We start from the raw sequence: 15905 nt of genomic DNA on the forward strand, positions 1-15905 counted from the left end.
ATTTAGATTTTTGAACCATTGGAATCTCTTCTGGGGCAGAGGTGATCCATACAAGGACGGGTTACACTGGAACTGGAGACCAACCAATATCCTGGCAGGAATGTTTGCTGCTGGCAGAAGGGTGGGTTTAAATTAAAATTGCTGGGTGGAGGGGGGGGGGGGTTCATTGCAGAACTGAGAGAACTGAGGCAGGTGAGTGGCTGGAACTAGGTATGGAAGGTGATAAAGAAAGCTCACCAGGAGGGATAGCACAGCAGGAAGCAACGTTGGACTGTTGTGAATTTGTGGAATCACCCAGAGAATTGTGAATTTGTGGAATCACCCAGAGAGCAGAGAATTTGTGAATTTGTGGAATTCTCTGCCACAGAAGGCAGTGGAGACATATTCATTGGAAGAATTTAAAAGAGAGTTAGATAGAGCTTTTTTTAGATTTAGAGATACAGGGCAGAAACAGGCTCTTCGGCCCACCGGGTCCGCGCCACCCAGCGATCCCCGCACACGAACACTATCCTACACCCACTAGGGACAATTTTTACATTTGCCCAGCCAATTAACCTACATACCTGTACGTCTTTGGAGTGTGGGAGGAAACCGAAGATCTCGGAGAAAACCCACGCAGGTCACGGGGTGAACGTACAAACTCCATACAGACGGCGCCCGTAGTCCGGATCGAACCTGGGTCTCCGGCGCTGCATTCGCTGTAAGGCAGCAACTCTACCGCTGCGCCACCGTGCTCTTGGGGCTAGTGGAATCAAAGGCTATGGGGAGAAGGCAGGCATGGGTTAGAGTCATAGAGTGATACATTGTGGAAAGAGGCTCTTCGGCCCAACTCTCCCACACCGACCAGCAATGTCCCAGCTACACTAGTCCCACTTGCCTGCACATTGTCCATAACCCTCAAAACCTGTCCTATCCACATACCTGTCCAACTGTTTCTTAAATGATGGGATAGGCCCAGCCTCAACTACCTCCTCCGGCAGCTTGTTCCACACACCCACCACCCTCTGCGTGAAAAAATAACTCCTCAGATTCCTATTAAATCTTTTCCCCTTCACCTTGAACCTATGTCCTCTGGTCCTCGATTCCCCTACTCTGGATAAAAGACTCTGTGCATCGACCTGATCTATTCCTCTCATGATTTTGTGTTCCTCTATAAGATCTCCCCTCATCCTCCTACGCTCCATGGAACAAAGACCCAGCCTACTCAACCTCCCCCTTTAGCTCACACCCTCCAGTCCTGGCAACATCCTCTGAACCCTTTCAAGCTGATAATATCTTTCCTCTAACATGGTGCCCAGAACTGAACACAATATTCTAAATGCGGTCTCACCAAGGTCTTCTTCAACTGCAACATGACCTCCCAACTTCTATTATAAGAAAATAACTGCAGATGCTGGTACAAATCGAAAATATTTATTCACAAAATGCTGGAGTAACTCAGCAGGTCAGGCAGAATCTCAGGAGAGAAGGAATGGGTGACTTTTCGGGTCGAGACCCTTCTTCAGACTGATGTCGGGGGGGCGGGACAAAGGATGGATATAGGTGGAGACAGGAAGATAGAGGGAGAACTGGGAAGGGGGAGGGTAAGAGAGGGGCAGAGGAACTATCTAAAGTTGGAGAAGTCGATGTTCATACCACTGGGCTGCAAGCTGCCCAGGCGAAATACGAGGTGCTGTTCCTCCAATTTTCGGTGGGCCTCACTATGGCACTGGAGGAGGCCCACGACAGAAAGGTCAGACTGGGAATGGGAGGGGGAGTTGAAGTGCTCGGCCACCGGGAGATCAGTTTGGCCAACGCGGACTGAGCGCAGGTGTTGAGCGAAGCGATCGCCGAGCCTGCGCTTGGTTTCGCCGATGTAAATAAGTTGACATCTAGAGCAGCGGATGCAATAGATGAGGTTGGAGGAGGTGCAGGTGAACCTCTGGCTCACCTGGAACGACTGATTAGGTCCTTGGATGGAGTTGAGGGGGGAGGTAAAGGGACAGGTGTTGCACCTCGTGCGGTTGCAGGGGAAAGTGCCCGGGGATGGGGTGGTTTGGGTAGGAATGGACGAGTGGACCAGGGTGTTACAGAGGGAACGGTCTATGCGGAACGCAGAGGGGAGGGGATGGGAAGATATGGCCAGTGGTGGGGTCCCGTTGTAGGTGACGGAAATGTTGGCGGATGATTTGTTGGATCCGCTGGCTGGTGGGGTGGAAGGTGAGAACAAGAGGGATTCTGTCCTTGTTGCGAGTCGGGGGAGGGGGAGCAAGAGCGGAGCTGCGGGATGTAGAAGAACCCTAGTGAGAGCCTCATCTATAATGGAGATGGGGAAGCCCCGTTTCCTGAAGAATGAGGACATCTCTGACGCCCTAGTGTGAAACACCTCATCCCGGGCGCAGGTGCGGCGTAGACGGAGGAATTGGGAGTAGGGGATAGACTTTTTGCAGGGGACCGGGTGGGAAGAAGTGTAGTCCAGATAGCTGTGCGAGTCAGTGGGTTTATAGTAAATGTCCGTCACTAGTCTGTCTCCTGTGATGGAGATGGTGAGGTCCAGAAACGGGAGGGAGATGTCGGTATATTTAAGGGCAGGATGGAAATTGGGAGTGAAGTGTATGAAGTCAGTCAGTTCTGCATGGGTACAAGAGGTAGCACCAATGCAGTCGTCGATGTAGCGGAGGTAGAGTTCGGGGATGGGGCCGGTGTACGCCCGGAACAGGGATTGTTCGACGTACCCGACAAAGAGGCAGCATAGCTAGGGCCCATGCGAGCGCCCATAGCTACGCCTCTGGTTTGGAGGAAGTGGGAGGAGTCAAAGGAGAAGTTGTTACGGGTAAGAACCAGCTCTGCTAGGCGGAGGTGAGTGTTGGTAGATGGGGATTGGCTGGTTCTACGGTCGAGGAAGAAACGGAGGGCTTCGAGACCATCCTCGTGGGGGATGGAAGTGTAGAGTGACTGGACATCCATGGCAAAGATGAGGGAGTGGGGGCCTGGGAACCGGAAGTTATCGAGGAGATGGAGAGTGTGTGAGGTGTCTTGGACATAGGTGGGGAGGGATTTAACCAGGGGGGATAGGATGGAGTCGAGGTAGGTGGAAATAAGTTCGGTGGGACATGAGCAGGCAGAGACAATGGGTCTGCCGGGACAGTTCTGTTTATGGATTTTGGGTAGAAGGTAGAATCGGGCCGTGCGGGGCTGGGGAACTACAAGTTTGGAGGCATTGGAGGGTAGATCGCTGGAAATGGTGAGCTCCGTGATGGTGCTGATGATAAAGGTCTGGTGTTTGTCGGTGGGGTCATGGTCCAGGGATAAGTAGGAAGAGGTGTCTGAGAGTTGTCGTCTGGCCTCGGTAGACTTCTATTCTCAATACTCTGACTGATGAACGCCAAAGTGCCAAAAGCCTTTTTGACCACTTTATCTACCTGCGACTTGACCTTCAAGGAACCATGCACTTGCACTCCTAGATCCCTCTGCGCTACAACATTACCCAGAGGCTTACCATTTACTGTGTAGGTCCTGCTCTTGTTCGACAACCCAAAATGCAACACCTCACACTTCTCTGTATTAAATTCAATCAACCATTCCTCCACCCACGTGGCCATTCGTTCCAGATCCTGCTGCAATCATTCACAACCATCTTCACTATCTGCAAAACCACTAACGTTTGTATCATCAGCAAACTTGCTGATCTTGTCCTGTATGTTCTCATCCAAATTATTGACGTAGATGACAAACAGTAACGGGCCCAGCACGAAACCCTGTGGCACACCAGTAGTCACAGACCTGCATTCTGAGAAGCAACCTTCCACCATCACCCTCTGCTTCCTGATTACTTCCGGGTTACTGATTGTGGATGATCAGCCATGATCCCAATGAATGGCGGTGCTGGCTCAAAGGGCCGAATGGCCTCCTCCTGCACCTATTTTCTATGTTTCTTTGTTTCTATTGAATTGCATCTATTTAATGTGAGAGGCCTGATGGGCAAGTCTTGGATAGGTACATGCGACTGGGACATTTAAAACATTAGAAAAACATCGCTAAGAGAGGTACAGAACTGGCAGTTTAATGATCTCGGGTACAGGTGCGAGAGGTACAAGATAGAGGTGGGGGTAAAAGAGGAGGGGATGGTGCTCGATTGATTAGGAAGAATGTCACTGCAGTAATCAGATGACATTTCTGATAGGTCTTGCAGTGAGGTTATAGGGGTGGAGCTGAGAAATAAAAAAACAGATGATTAACTTGTTGGGAGTGTACTATAGGCCCTTAAATAGTCAACGGGAATTATAAGAACAAATGTGCGAGGAGATTTCCGACAGCTGATTAATAGGGTCACCACCATCGGCAATTTTAACTTTCCCAATATAGACTGGGACTGACAGAGTGTCAAGGGCTGCAATGGGATGGAATTTGTCAAATGAATTCAGGAAAGTTTCTTTAGGTAATACAGTGCATTCAGAAAGTATTCAGACCCCTTCAGTTCTTCTACATTGGGCTCTGTTACAGCCTTATTTTAAAATTGATTAAATTCACTTTTGTTATCATCAATCTACACACAATACCCCAGAATAAAAAAGCGAAAACAGGTGTTTTGAAATTTTTGAAAAGTAATTTGAAAAGAAATAACTGAAATATCATATTTACATAAGTATTCAGACCCTTTGCTATGACACTCAAAATTGAGCTTTTGTTCATCCTATTTCTATTGATTATCCTTGAGATGTTTCTACAACTTGACTGGACTCCACCAGTGGTAAATTAAATTGATTGAACATGACTTGGAAAGACATCCACCTATCTACATAAGGTCCCACAGTTGACTGTGCATGTCAGGGTAAAAACCAAGCCATGAAGACGATGGAATTGTCCATAGACGTCCGAGACAGGATTGTGTTGAGACGTATCTGGGGAAGGGTATAAAACAATTTCTGCAGAATTGCAGGTCCGAAGAGCATAGTGTCCTCAATCATTTAAAAAAAAAAAAATATTTTATTTAAATTTTAACAGAACCCATACGTTATACATTTTACATTCCTTAGTAAACAATAGTCACTGACCTATAACTTCGATTATACACGTATTGTTCTGTATTTTCTCCCCTCCCCCCCACACCCCCCCCACCCCCCAGTTCAAAAGAAGGAAAAAGAAAAAGCAGAAGAAAGAAAAAGAAAAACCTGGAGTCCTGAGGGAGTCACTTCCGAGTAGTTTCTTTTTAAATTCTTGTTAGGTATCAAAGCAATCCTGAATTTAACTACTTCCTATTCTTAATCCTAGCTTTGCCATGAATGGGTTCCACACCTTCAAAAAGAAGTCATATCCATTTCTCAGATTATACGTTGCTTTTTCTAATGGGATACAACTCCGCATTTCTGCATGCCATCTTTCAAATCTTATTTCATTTTGTTCTTTCCATGTGACCGCAACATGTTTTTTTGCTACTGCTAATCATATTTTGAGAAATCTTTCTTGATGTTTATCCAAACTTAGCTTTGGTATTATTCCTTTTGTATCTCCTAGCAAAAACAACCTTGAATCCATTGGTATGATCTTATTCATCAATTGATCTAAAAACTTTTTTAGGTCTTGCCAAAAAGGAATTACCTTCTGACATGCCCATGTAGAGTGTATAAAAGTGCCCACGTCTTGGTTGCATCTAAAACACCTTTCAGATGAGTTTGGTTTAAATTTATTTAATTTTTCCGGGGTTAAATATAGTTGCTGCAAAAAATTATACTGTACTAAGCTGTATTCTCACATTAATAGTATTTTTCATACTATCTAAACAGTCTTTCCCAACTTGGTTCATCAATAATAATATTAAGATCTGTTTCCCATCTTTGTCTTGCTTTATGAATTCCTATCTTTGGACTAGATATCTGTAGTAGTTTATACATTGATGATATAAATTTTTTCATTCCCTTGCCCTGAATCAAGGATTCGATTCCTTTAATCTGAAATAGAGACATTGAATTACCTAACTTTTCCCTTAAAAAAGATTGTAATTGATAATAGAAAAAAATACTATTCCCTGGAATTTGATATTTATTTCTCAATTGCGAAAATGTCAAAAAGATATTCCCTTCATAGCAGTCTCCTATATTTTTAATACCCTTCCGTTCCCAGAGTTGTAGTATTTGATTATTCCAAGCAAACGGCAATAATCCATTTTTTACTAATGGAGTTTTAGCTGTTAAGAAAAATCTTTTATCCTTAACTTTAACTGTTTTCAACAATGTATTGATTAAATGTTTTAGCAAAGGTGACTCTTTATCCTTAACGAATAGCTTCGCTTCCCATTTATATATAAATTCTTCTGGACAAGATTCTTTTATTTTATCCATTTCAATTTTAACCCATGCTGTTTTTCCACCCTCTCGATAAAAGGATGAAATAAAACTCATTTGTGCTGCCAGATAGTAATTTTTAAAATTTGGTAATTGCAATCCACCTAATTCAAATTTCCATGTTAATTTTTCCAGAGACACTCTTGGCATTTTACCTTTCCAAAGAAAATTCCTCACAGTTTTGTTCAATTCTTGAAAAAATTTATTTGGCAAAGGTATAGGCAGTGTTGAAAATAAATACTGTATCCTCGGAAAAATATTCATCTTAATACAATTCACTCTCCCTATCAATGTAATTGGAAGATTCATCCATTTCTTCAGGTCCTCATCTATTTTTTTTATTAGTGGTTTATAATTTAATTTATACAAATTATTTAACTTATTATCTACATTAACTCCTAAAAACTTAATGCCTTCTTTTTGCCATTTAAACTGACTTTCTCTTTTACATTGATCATAATTGCCTTCAACAAGAGGCATTATTTCAGTTTTATCTTCATTAATTTTATATCCTGATACTTTCCCATATTCTTCCAGTCCTCAATTATTCTTAAATGGAAGAACTTTGGAACCACCAGGACTCTTCATAGAGCTGGCCGCCCGGCCATCGGGAGCAATCGGGAGAGAAGGGCCTTGGGGTCAGGGAGGTGACCAAGAACCCAATAGTCACTCTAACAGAGCTCCAGAGTTCCTCTGTGAAGATGGGAGAATTTTCCAGAAGGACAACTATATCTGCAGCACTCCACCAATCAGACCTTTATGGTTGAATGGCCAGACGGAAGCCACTCCTCAGTAAAAGGCACATGATAGCCTGCTTGGAGTTTGCCAAAAGGCACCTAAAACACTCTCAGACCATGAGAAACATGATTCTCTGGTCTGATGAAACCAAGATTGAAATCTTTGGCCTGAATGCCAAGCGGCACCGCTCATCACCTGACCAATACCATAATCTACGGTGAAGCATGGTTGTGGCAGCATCATGCTGTGGGGATGTTTTTCAGTGGCAGGAACTGGGAGACTAGTCAGGATCGAGGGAAAGATGAATGGAGCAAAGTACAGAGAGATCCTTGATGAAAACCTGCTCCAGAGCGTTCTGGACCTCCGATTGGGGTGGGCGTTTATGATTAAAAAATGAATTTAATCCATTTTAAAATAAGGCTGTAACGTAGCAAAATGTGGAAAAAGTGAAGGGGTCTGAATACTTTCTGAATGCACTGTATGTAGAGGCCACTATTGGAGAGGGCAAAGCTTGATCTTCTCTTTGGAAATTGGGACAGGCAAGTGCCTGAAATGTCAGTGGATGAGCGTTTTAGCGCCAGTGACCAGTTCTATTAGCTTTAAAATAGTTATGGATAAAGAGAGGGTGGGCCCACAGTAAAACTTCTAAATTGGGACTAGTGTAACTTTGATGGTATGAGACAGGTACTTGCTCAAGTTGATGGAGTAGGTTGTTTGCAGGCAAAGGAACATCTGGAAAGTGGGATGCTTTTAAAAGTGTGATGGCATGAGCTCAGAGCATGCTTGTTCCAATTCGAGCAAAGGGCAAGGCAGGTGGGAGTAACGAACCCCGCATGATCAGAGAAATTGAGCCTCTTGTCTGGAAAAAGGAGGCATAGAACTTGTATAGGCAGCTGGGATCAAGTGTAACCCTGGAGAAGTTTTGGGAAAATCAGGAGGGCAAAAAATAGGGAAATAATATTAAGGAAAATCCAGAGAGATTTTATGTACATTAGGATAAAGAGGGTAAATAGAGAGAGAATAGGGTCCTCCAGAAACCAAAATGGTTATCTCCGTGTGCTGCAGGAGATGGGCAAGGTCTTCAGTTAGGACAGTCTGTAATATGGTTGAAGAGGTGCTGGATGTCCTAAGGTAATTGAAAGTACATAAATCTCCTGCAACTGATCAGACATATCCGAGAATACCGTAGGTAGCTTGAGAAGAATTGCAGGATCCCTGGCTGAGATATATGAATCATCATTAGGCATGGGTGAGGTGTCGGACGAGTGGAGGGTGGCTAATGTTGTGCCCCTATTTAAGAAGGGCTGCACGGAATAGCCTGGGAACTATAGACCAGGAAGCCAAACATCTGTGGTTGGCAAATTACTGGGGAGGATTCTGAGATAAGATATACATGCATTTGGATTAGGCTTGTATACACTGGAATTTAAAAGGATGAGAGGAGATCTTATCGAAACGTATAAGATTATTAAGGGGTTGGACACGTTAGAGGCAGGAAACATGTTCCCAATGTTGGGGGAGTCCAGAACAAGGGGCCACAGTTTAAGAATAAGGGGTAGGCCATTTAGAACTGAGATGAGGAAAAACTTTTTCAGTCAGAGAGTTGTGAATCTGTGGAATTCTCTGCCTCAAAGGCAGTGGAAGCCAATTCTCTGAATGCATTCAAGAGAGAGAGCTGGATAGAGCTCTTAAGGATAGCGGAGTCAGGGGGTATGGGGAGAAGGCAGGAACGGGGTACTGATTGAGAATGATCAGCCATGAACACATTGAATGGCGGTGCTGGCTCAAAGGGCCGAATGGCCTCCTCCTGCACCTATTGACTATTGACATGGGCTGATTAGAGTTACACAGTGTGGAAACAGGCCTTTCAGTCCAACTTCCCCACGTCGACCCATATGCCCCATGAACACTAATCCTACCTGCCTGGATTTGGCCCATATCCTTCCAAATCTATCCTTCTACCTGTTCAAATGTATATTAAATGTTATGATAGTACCTGCTTCAACTTCCTCCTCTGGCAGGTTGTTCCATATATCCACTACCTTTTGATGTAAAACCTAAAAGAAAAAGTGAGTGGGGAAAGATTTATCAGGAACCTAACTCCTCTGATTCTTGACTGATTTGGAATAGTCAGCATGGTTTTGCATATGGAAGATTCGAAATACAAATCTAATTGAGTTATTTGAAGAAGCAACCAAAAATGTAATTGACATTTTTCTATATAGTTTTCAGCAAGGAATTTGGTCAGGTTGTGCATATTTGGCTGCTCTGGAAGGGAGTGCTGGATAGAGAATTGGCTTCATGGAAGAAAGCTGAAGGTGATGGTGGAAAGTAGTTTTTCAGACTGGAGGCTTGTGACTAGTGGTGCGCCTCAGGGATCGGTGCTGAGTCCATATTTGTTAGTGGTTTACATCAATGATTTGGATGAGAATGCACAAGTCATGAATTGCAAGTTTGCAGATGACACTAAAGTGAGTGCTATTGAAGATAGCAACAATGGTGACCAAAATTCACAACAGGATCTTGATCAGCTATGTAATTGGGCTGAAGAATGGTTAATGGAATTTAATGCAGATAGGAGCAAGGCATCATTGCATTTTGGAAAGTCAAACCAGGGGAGCATCTTCACAGAGAATGGCAAGGCCCTGGGGAGTGTTGTAGGGCAGAGGGATCTTGAAAGTGCAGCCACAGCCACAACTGCTTTCTTGGAACTTGCATGCGCCTCCATCTTATCTGTCCCTCTCTTCCCCTCCCCCTTCCCAGTTCTCCCTCTATCTTCCTGTCTCCACCTATATCCTTCCTTTGTCCCGCCCTCCTGACATCAGTCTGAAGAAGGGTCTAGGTCCGAAACATCACCCATTCCTTCTCTCCTGAGATGCTGCCTGACCTGCTGAGTTACTCCAGCATTTTGTGAATAAATACCTTTGAAAGTGCAGGTGCTCAGTTCGCTCAAAGTGTCCGCACAGGTAGATAATGTGGTCAAGAAGCCTTTAGGTACATTGGCCTTCATCAATGAGTATAAAAATTGGGATGTTATGCTAACAGTTGTACAAGTTGTTGGTGAGGCCCAATTTGAAGAATTGTGTTCAGTTTTGGTCACCCTGTTAGAGGAAGGATATTGTTAAGCTGAAAATAATGCAAAGAAGATCGATGAAGATGTTGCCAGGACATGAGGGCCTGAGCTATAGGGTGACAAAGATAAATTGCAATGCTTCAAGAAGACAGAATGGGATAGGGAAAGGTTGAGTGCTTAAAATGTTTAAGCTCTTCATGCATTATAATAATTCTGTGCTTCAAAGAAGGTTGAAACTGAGCATGCCCAGCTGACACTGCAGTTTACTTTAGTCAGATTCTGTTCTCTGTTGTCAAAGGATAAATCGCAATCATAAAGCAATAAAATAAGGTTGAAAAGGTAACAGGATATTTGCTTATCTGTAATGGTGTAGAATTGGGCTGTGTTTACTCTGCTGTGCTTTCGGAAGTGCGCGATGTATATTTGTTATAAGACCATTTGGAGGAAGGAAAACCTCTAAAGTGTTTGCCCTGGTAAACCAAACATCAAAAGGAAGATCTGTACATAAGAAGCAGATGATTTTTTTTGTTCGTTGAGCAATCTCTTAAAATTACTCCCAGTGATCACTATATTTGGCGCTTTTGAATAAAGTCTTGATTGTATTGCCAGGTCTTTGTGTTGTGTTTTAAAGTTTTCTTTAACAAGGGGGAGCTGGGCAGGCTAGGGCTTTATTACTTTGAGCTCAGGAGGCTAAGAGGTGATCATATGAAGGAAAATACATTATCGTCTATCTAGTCTGAGCATTTGACAGCACTGGGCCTCCACTAGCCGGAGTTTGGAAAGTTGAGGGGGGGACCTCATTGAAAATTACAGAATAATGAAAGACATAGATAGAGTGGATGTGGAAAGCATGTTTCCACTGGTGGGAGAGTTTTGGACCAGAGATTATAGCCACAGAATGAAAGGGCACTCTTTTAGAAACGAGGTAAGGAGGAACTTCTTTAGTCAGAGGGTAGTTAATCTGTGGAACGCATTGCCACAGTGGATATTTTTAAGACAGAGATAGACATTCTTGATTAGAACAGGTGTCAAGGGTTATGGGGAGAAGGCAGGAAAATGGGATTAGGAGGTAGAGATCAGTCATGATTGAATGGTGGAGTGGTCTCGATTGACTAAATGGCCCAATTCTACTTGTGTAACTTGCAAACTTTTATCCTGAGTAGGGAAATCAAGAACCAGATGAACTTAAGTTTAATGTGAGAGTGAAAAGATTCAATTGAAATCTGAGGGCAGCATTTTCATACAGAACGAGCTGCCAGAGGAGGAGGTTAAGGCAGGTGCTGTAAAAACATTTAAAAGACATTTGGACAGGTACTTGGATAAGAAAGGTTTAGAGGGATATGGGTCACATTCTGGCAGGTGGGACTAGCGTAGATAGGAAATTTGGTCTGGATAGGCTAGTTGAACAGAAGAGCCTGTTTCTGTGCAGTACGACTCTAGGTCGGATAAGAGATAGTCAGCATTGCTTTGTCCATGGGAAATCTTATTTCACAAACCTGACAAGTATATTTTGAAGATGAGGGCAGGACAGTGAGCAGGGCAGTTTACATGGACTCTAGAACACCATTGACAAGTTGCCATATGGTAGGCTCGCGAGGAAGGTTAGATCACATGGAATCCAAGGCAAGCTAGACAATTCGATTCAAGATTGGCTTGGAGGAAGTAGTCAACGTGTAGTTTTGGAGCACTGTTTTTCTCATTGGAGGCCTGCGACCAGTGGAGTGATGCAGAAGCCGGTGCTGTTTCCTGTTGTTTGTTATCTACATTAACAAATTGGATGACAGTGTAGCTAAATTTGTTGGTGAATTTGCAAATTATGGTAATTACACCATAATTGTTCAGGCACATTCAGGGAGAGCATGGTGATGCTGGAATTCTCCACCCTGGAGGTTAAATTGTTGATGATAAAGAGGTCACAGGTCAGTTTTTCAATGATCAGGGAATGAAAAGCTATGTACACTTGGCACAGCAGAGGATTTGAGGTGTGGAGCAAATTGGCTCTGGTCACATTAAATTATGGGGCAGGTTTGAGGAGACAGGTGGCCTACTCTCACTTCTGCCCCTTTTGTGTTGTGGTGTAAAAGGGTAGAGTGCTTTGGGAGGTGATTCTAGGGAAGAGGGTCTAATCAGCCATGTCTGGATGATGTAAATTCAAAGAGATAAAGGAAAAGGTGAGACCTTAATGAGGGGTAAGCAAGAAAAAACACACACCCATCTTCCAGTCCCAGCTCCCTCTTACCTCAGCCGTCCGTGTGTCTGTTGCTCTAATGTTCCCTGTGGCCTTTCACCAGACCTTGCCTCTGTCTCTGACATGTAGAGCCCATTGTTCTCGCTCTATCCGCTTCCTGAAACAAACACCACATCAGTCAGGGACGCAACAAATCTGGCTGCTGGAACTTTAATGAATGTTGGAATACAAAGAGGCATGCAGCACCACAAGTCCCCTTTAATTTTTCCCCTCTCACATTAAACCTACAGACCCTAGTTTCAGAACTTCACCCGATCTGTGCTCAAGTGATTTTATAAACAAAAGGTCATCCCCTTAGTTTCTTCGCTCCATGGAAATCAATCCCAGCCTATCCAGCCACTCCTTCTCACTCAAACCCTCCAATCCAGGTAATCCATCAATCTATGTTGCATCTTTTGCGGTTTACTAACACCCTTCCTGTAGCAGGGTGATCAGAACTGTACATATCACAGCAGGTGTGGTCTCCCCATGTCTTGTACATTGAGACAGGATGCTGCAGAGCGGACTAGAGACAGATGACCTCTGGTGCTGTCCGCACCCCCTTTACCTCCCTGGCCAGGCTCAGTCTCCCAGCTACAACCCCCTCCATGTCTCCCTCCTAATCTCCCCCTCCCCAGTTCCAATCCCAATGCCCCTCTGTGTCTGCCTCACGTGTCCTAAACCCTCACCATCCCCTCTGCCCCCCCCCTCGATCCTGTGCCCATCCCCCTGCCCCCTCCCCACCCGCTCCACTCCCATAACCCTTGCTATCTCCTCTCCATCCTCCTTGTTACCCCTGCGCAACCATCCTCCCCTCCAGCCCCATGCCCACCCTCCCTGCCACCCTGCCTACACCCCTCACTGCCCGTCCTTCTCCCACCCCACTCTCCCCCCACCGCTACGCCCTTCTCTCCTTCTCAGACCCCACCCTGCGCCACTCGGCCCCACCTGTCGTCTCTCCCCGCTCTATCCTCCGTCCCCTCGGGCGCTCCCTCGCTCTCCGACCGTTAAACCGCCATCCTCGCGCAGTTCGCGGTCACCATGACGGCGTGACGTGGGGCGGGGCTTGCGAACCACCTGACGGCGTAACGTGCTGCGGAGCTTTCGACCACCTGACGGCGTGACGTGCGGCGGGGCGGGGCTCGCGATCCACCTGACGGCGTGACGTCGTTTAGATTCACGGTCTCCATAACGACGTGACGTAAACAGAGGTCGCGGTCCACCTGATCCTGGTTGATTCTGATTCTGGTTGATTACTGCGCAAACACATCATAAGTGGTGATCTCGCGCAGGTCGGAGTGATAGACGAGTGATTAAATTTTGATTTATTCACAAAATGCTGGAGTAACTCAGCAGGTCAGGCAGCATCTCGGGAGAGAAGGAATGGGTGACGTTTCGGGTCGAGACCCTTCTTCAGACTCGGGTTAAATTTTGAAGTCGGCCTTTTTGACCGGAGGGCTGGACTCACGGTCTCCCTGACGACGTGACCTAAACAGTCGTCGCGGTCCAACAGACGGCGTGACGTGGGGCGGGGCTCACGGTCTCCCTGACGACGTGACGTAAACAGGGGTCGCGGTCCACCTGACGGCGTGACGTGGGGCGGGGCTCACGGTCTCCCTGACGACGTGACGTAAACAGGGGTCGCGGTCCACCTGACGGCGTGACGTGGGGCTGGACTCAGGACCACCTGAGGGCGAGACGTCTTGGGAATCTTATAGAAACGTACAAAATTCTTAAGGGGTTGGACAGGCTAGATGGAGGAAGATTGTTCCCCATGTTGGGGAAGTCCAGAACAAGGGGGATAAGGATAAGGGGGAAGTCTTTTAGGACCGAGATGAGAAAGTTTTTATTCACACAGGGAGTGGTGAATCTGTGGAATTCTCTGCCACAGAGGTAGTTGAGGCCAGTTCATTGGCTATATTTAAGAGGGAGTTAGATGTGGCCCTTGTGGCTAAAGCGATCAGGGGGTATGAAGAGAAGGCAGGTACGGGATACTGAGTTGGATGATCAGCCATGATCATATTGAATGGCGGTGCAGGCTCGAAGGGCCGAATGGCCTGCTCCTGCACCTATGTTCTATGTTTCTATGAATCCCGCGGGCTACCTGACGTGTGACATAGAGGGGAAATCCAATGGCTACCTGACACGTGACGTAGAGGGAATCCCGCCAGGAGCCTGGCCTCCGCCCCTTAGAGAGATCGGGGGAGTGAGGAGCGGTGGGGGGGGGGGGGGGGCAGCTCCACCAGCCGAGTGTCCACATGGTCCTCATGTGCACCAGTGTGTAACCGCCAGCTGTGTGTCCACTGGATCCCAGTGTCCCCAGTCATGGATATGTACTGCCAAAGTCCCATCACCTATGTGTCCACAGGGTCCTCATGTTCACCTACTCTTTACAACGGTGAACTGAAGACCGTTGGGCGGGTGGCTGCTGGGTGCAAGTCCGACCCTGTGTCTGGATCTATGAACACAGGAGCTTTGTAGATGCTACAGGATTCCACAACCTCGCCTGTGAGTGGACGGTGGTCTTACTGTGTCAGTGGGTGCCCGGACATAGAAGCTGAGTTTTGCTCGCCCGCCCGTCTCCCTGAAATCTCAGCCGCTCACCAGCCGCACGTTCCTGCGGAAGTCTGAAGAAGGGTCTCGATCCGAAACGTCACCTATTCCTTCTCTCCGGAGATGCGGCCTGTCCCGTTGAGTTACTCCAACAGTAGTGGTTCTGAAAGGGGACAACATAGTGAGATTGTGTGGAGACTACAATGTGGCCATCAACCAGGCAGTAGATGATGAACAGTATCCAATACCAACCTCACAAGATTTATACGCTGAACTTGCTGGTTCCAAGGTATTCTCTAAGCTAGATCTGTCACATGCATATGCTCAGCTAAATGTTGATCGTAAGAGCCAGCTGTACCTCAAGATAAACACACACGTGGGGCTGTATTCCCACACAAAACCACCCTTTGGTGTGAAGTCAGCACCAAAAATCTTCCAAGCTACAATGGACAAAATTCCGCAAGGGACATGACATTGTTTGAGCAATCAAGATGACTTGCTGATTGCAACTGTTACTGAGGAGGAGAATCTGGAGATACTCAGTGAAGTGTTGAAAAAGCTTGGTGATCACAATATAAAGTTGAAAAGAAGCAAATGTGCATTCTTACAGACCGAAGTAGTGTATCTTGGTTTGAAAGCGGATCAACATGGACTACAACCAGTGAAGAAAAAGATTGAAGCTGCAGCAAATGCACCAACACCACAGAATATATCTCAACTCCGCTCCTTCCTGGGTATAGTACAGTATTACTCATGCTTCTTACCCGAGTGAGCAACAAAGCTAGCTCCTCTTCACAAGTTGTTGAACAAGGATAAAAAATGGCAATGGTCCAAAGAGCAACAAAATGCTTATGATGCATGTAAGAAGAACTTGACCAGTGATGCATTACCTCTTTACTCCGAAACAAATCGTGAGTTAAAGTTAGCCTGTGATGCACCTAGTTGTGGGGTAGGAGCTGTAATTTCCCATGAAATAGAACAGGGACAAGAAAAT

The 15905-nt window shown here is 45.7% G+C and overlaps 1 protein-coding gene across 5 annotated transcripts in view; it reads right to left on the reverse strand.

Annotated features, from left to right (window-relative positions):
* Nucleotides 1–13394, reverse strand: part of LOC144612099 (FMRFamide receptor-like) — a 46112-nt gene extending 32718 nt beyond the window's left edge. For 4 of the 5 annotated variants that reach the window (XM_078431650.1, XM_078431649.1, XM_078431653.1 and 1 more), the window contains exons 1-4: nucleotides 13307–13394; nucleotides 12371–12476; nucleotides 9055–9115; nucleotides 564–758 (exon numbers count right to left, since the gene is read on the reverse strand). The gene's annotated coding sequence lies outside the window, so the exon portion shown is untranslated. The remainder of the gene's footprint in view (nucleotides 1–563; nucleotides 759–9054; nucleotides 9116–12370; nucleotides 12477–13306) is intronic. The other variant, XM_078431651.1, reaches the window with a different exon arrangement.
* Between the last annotated feature and the right edge of the window lie 2511 nt (nucleotides 13395–15905).

This window comes from Rhinoraja longicauda, chromosome 43 (assembly GCF_053455715.1).
Source record: "Rhinoraja longicauda isolate Sanriku21f chromosome 43, sRhiLon1.1, whole genome shotgun sequence".
Lineage (NCBI taxonomy): Eukaryota > Metazoa > Chordata > Chondrichthyes > Rajiformes > Arhynchobatidae > Rhinoraja > Rhinoraja longicauda.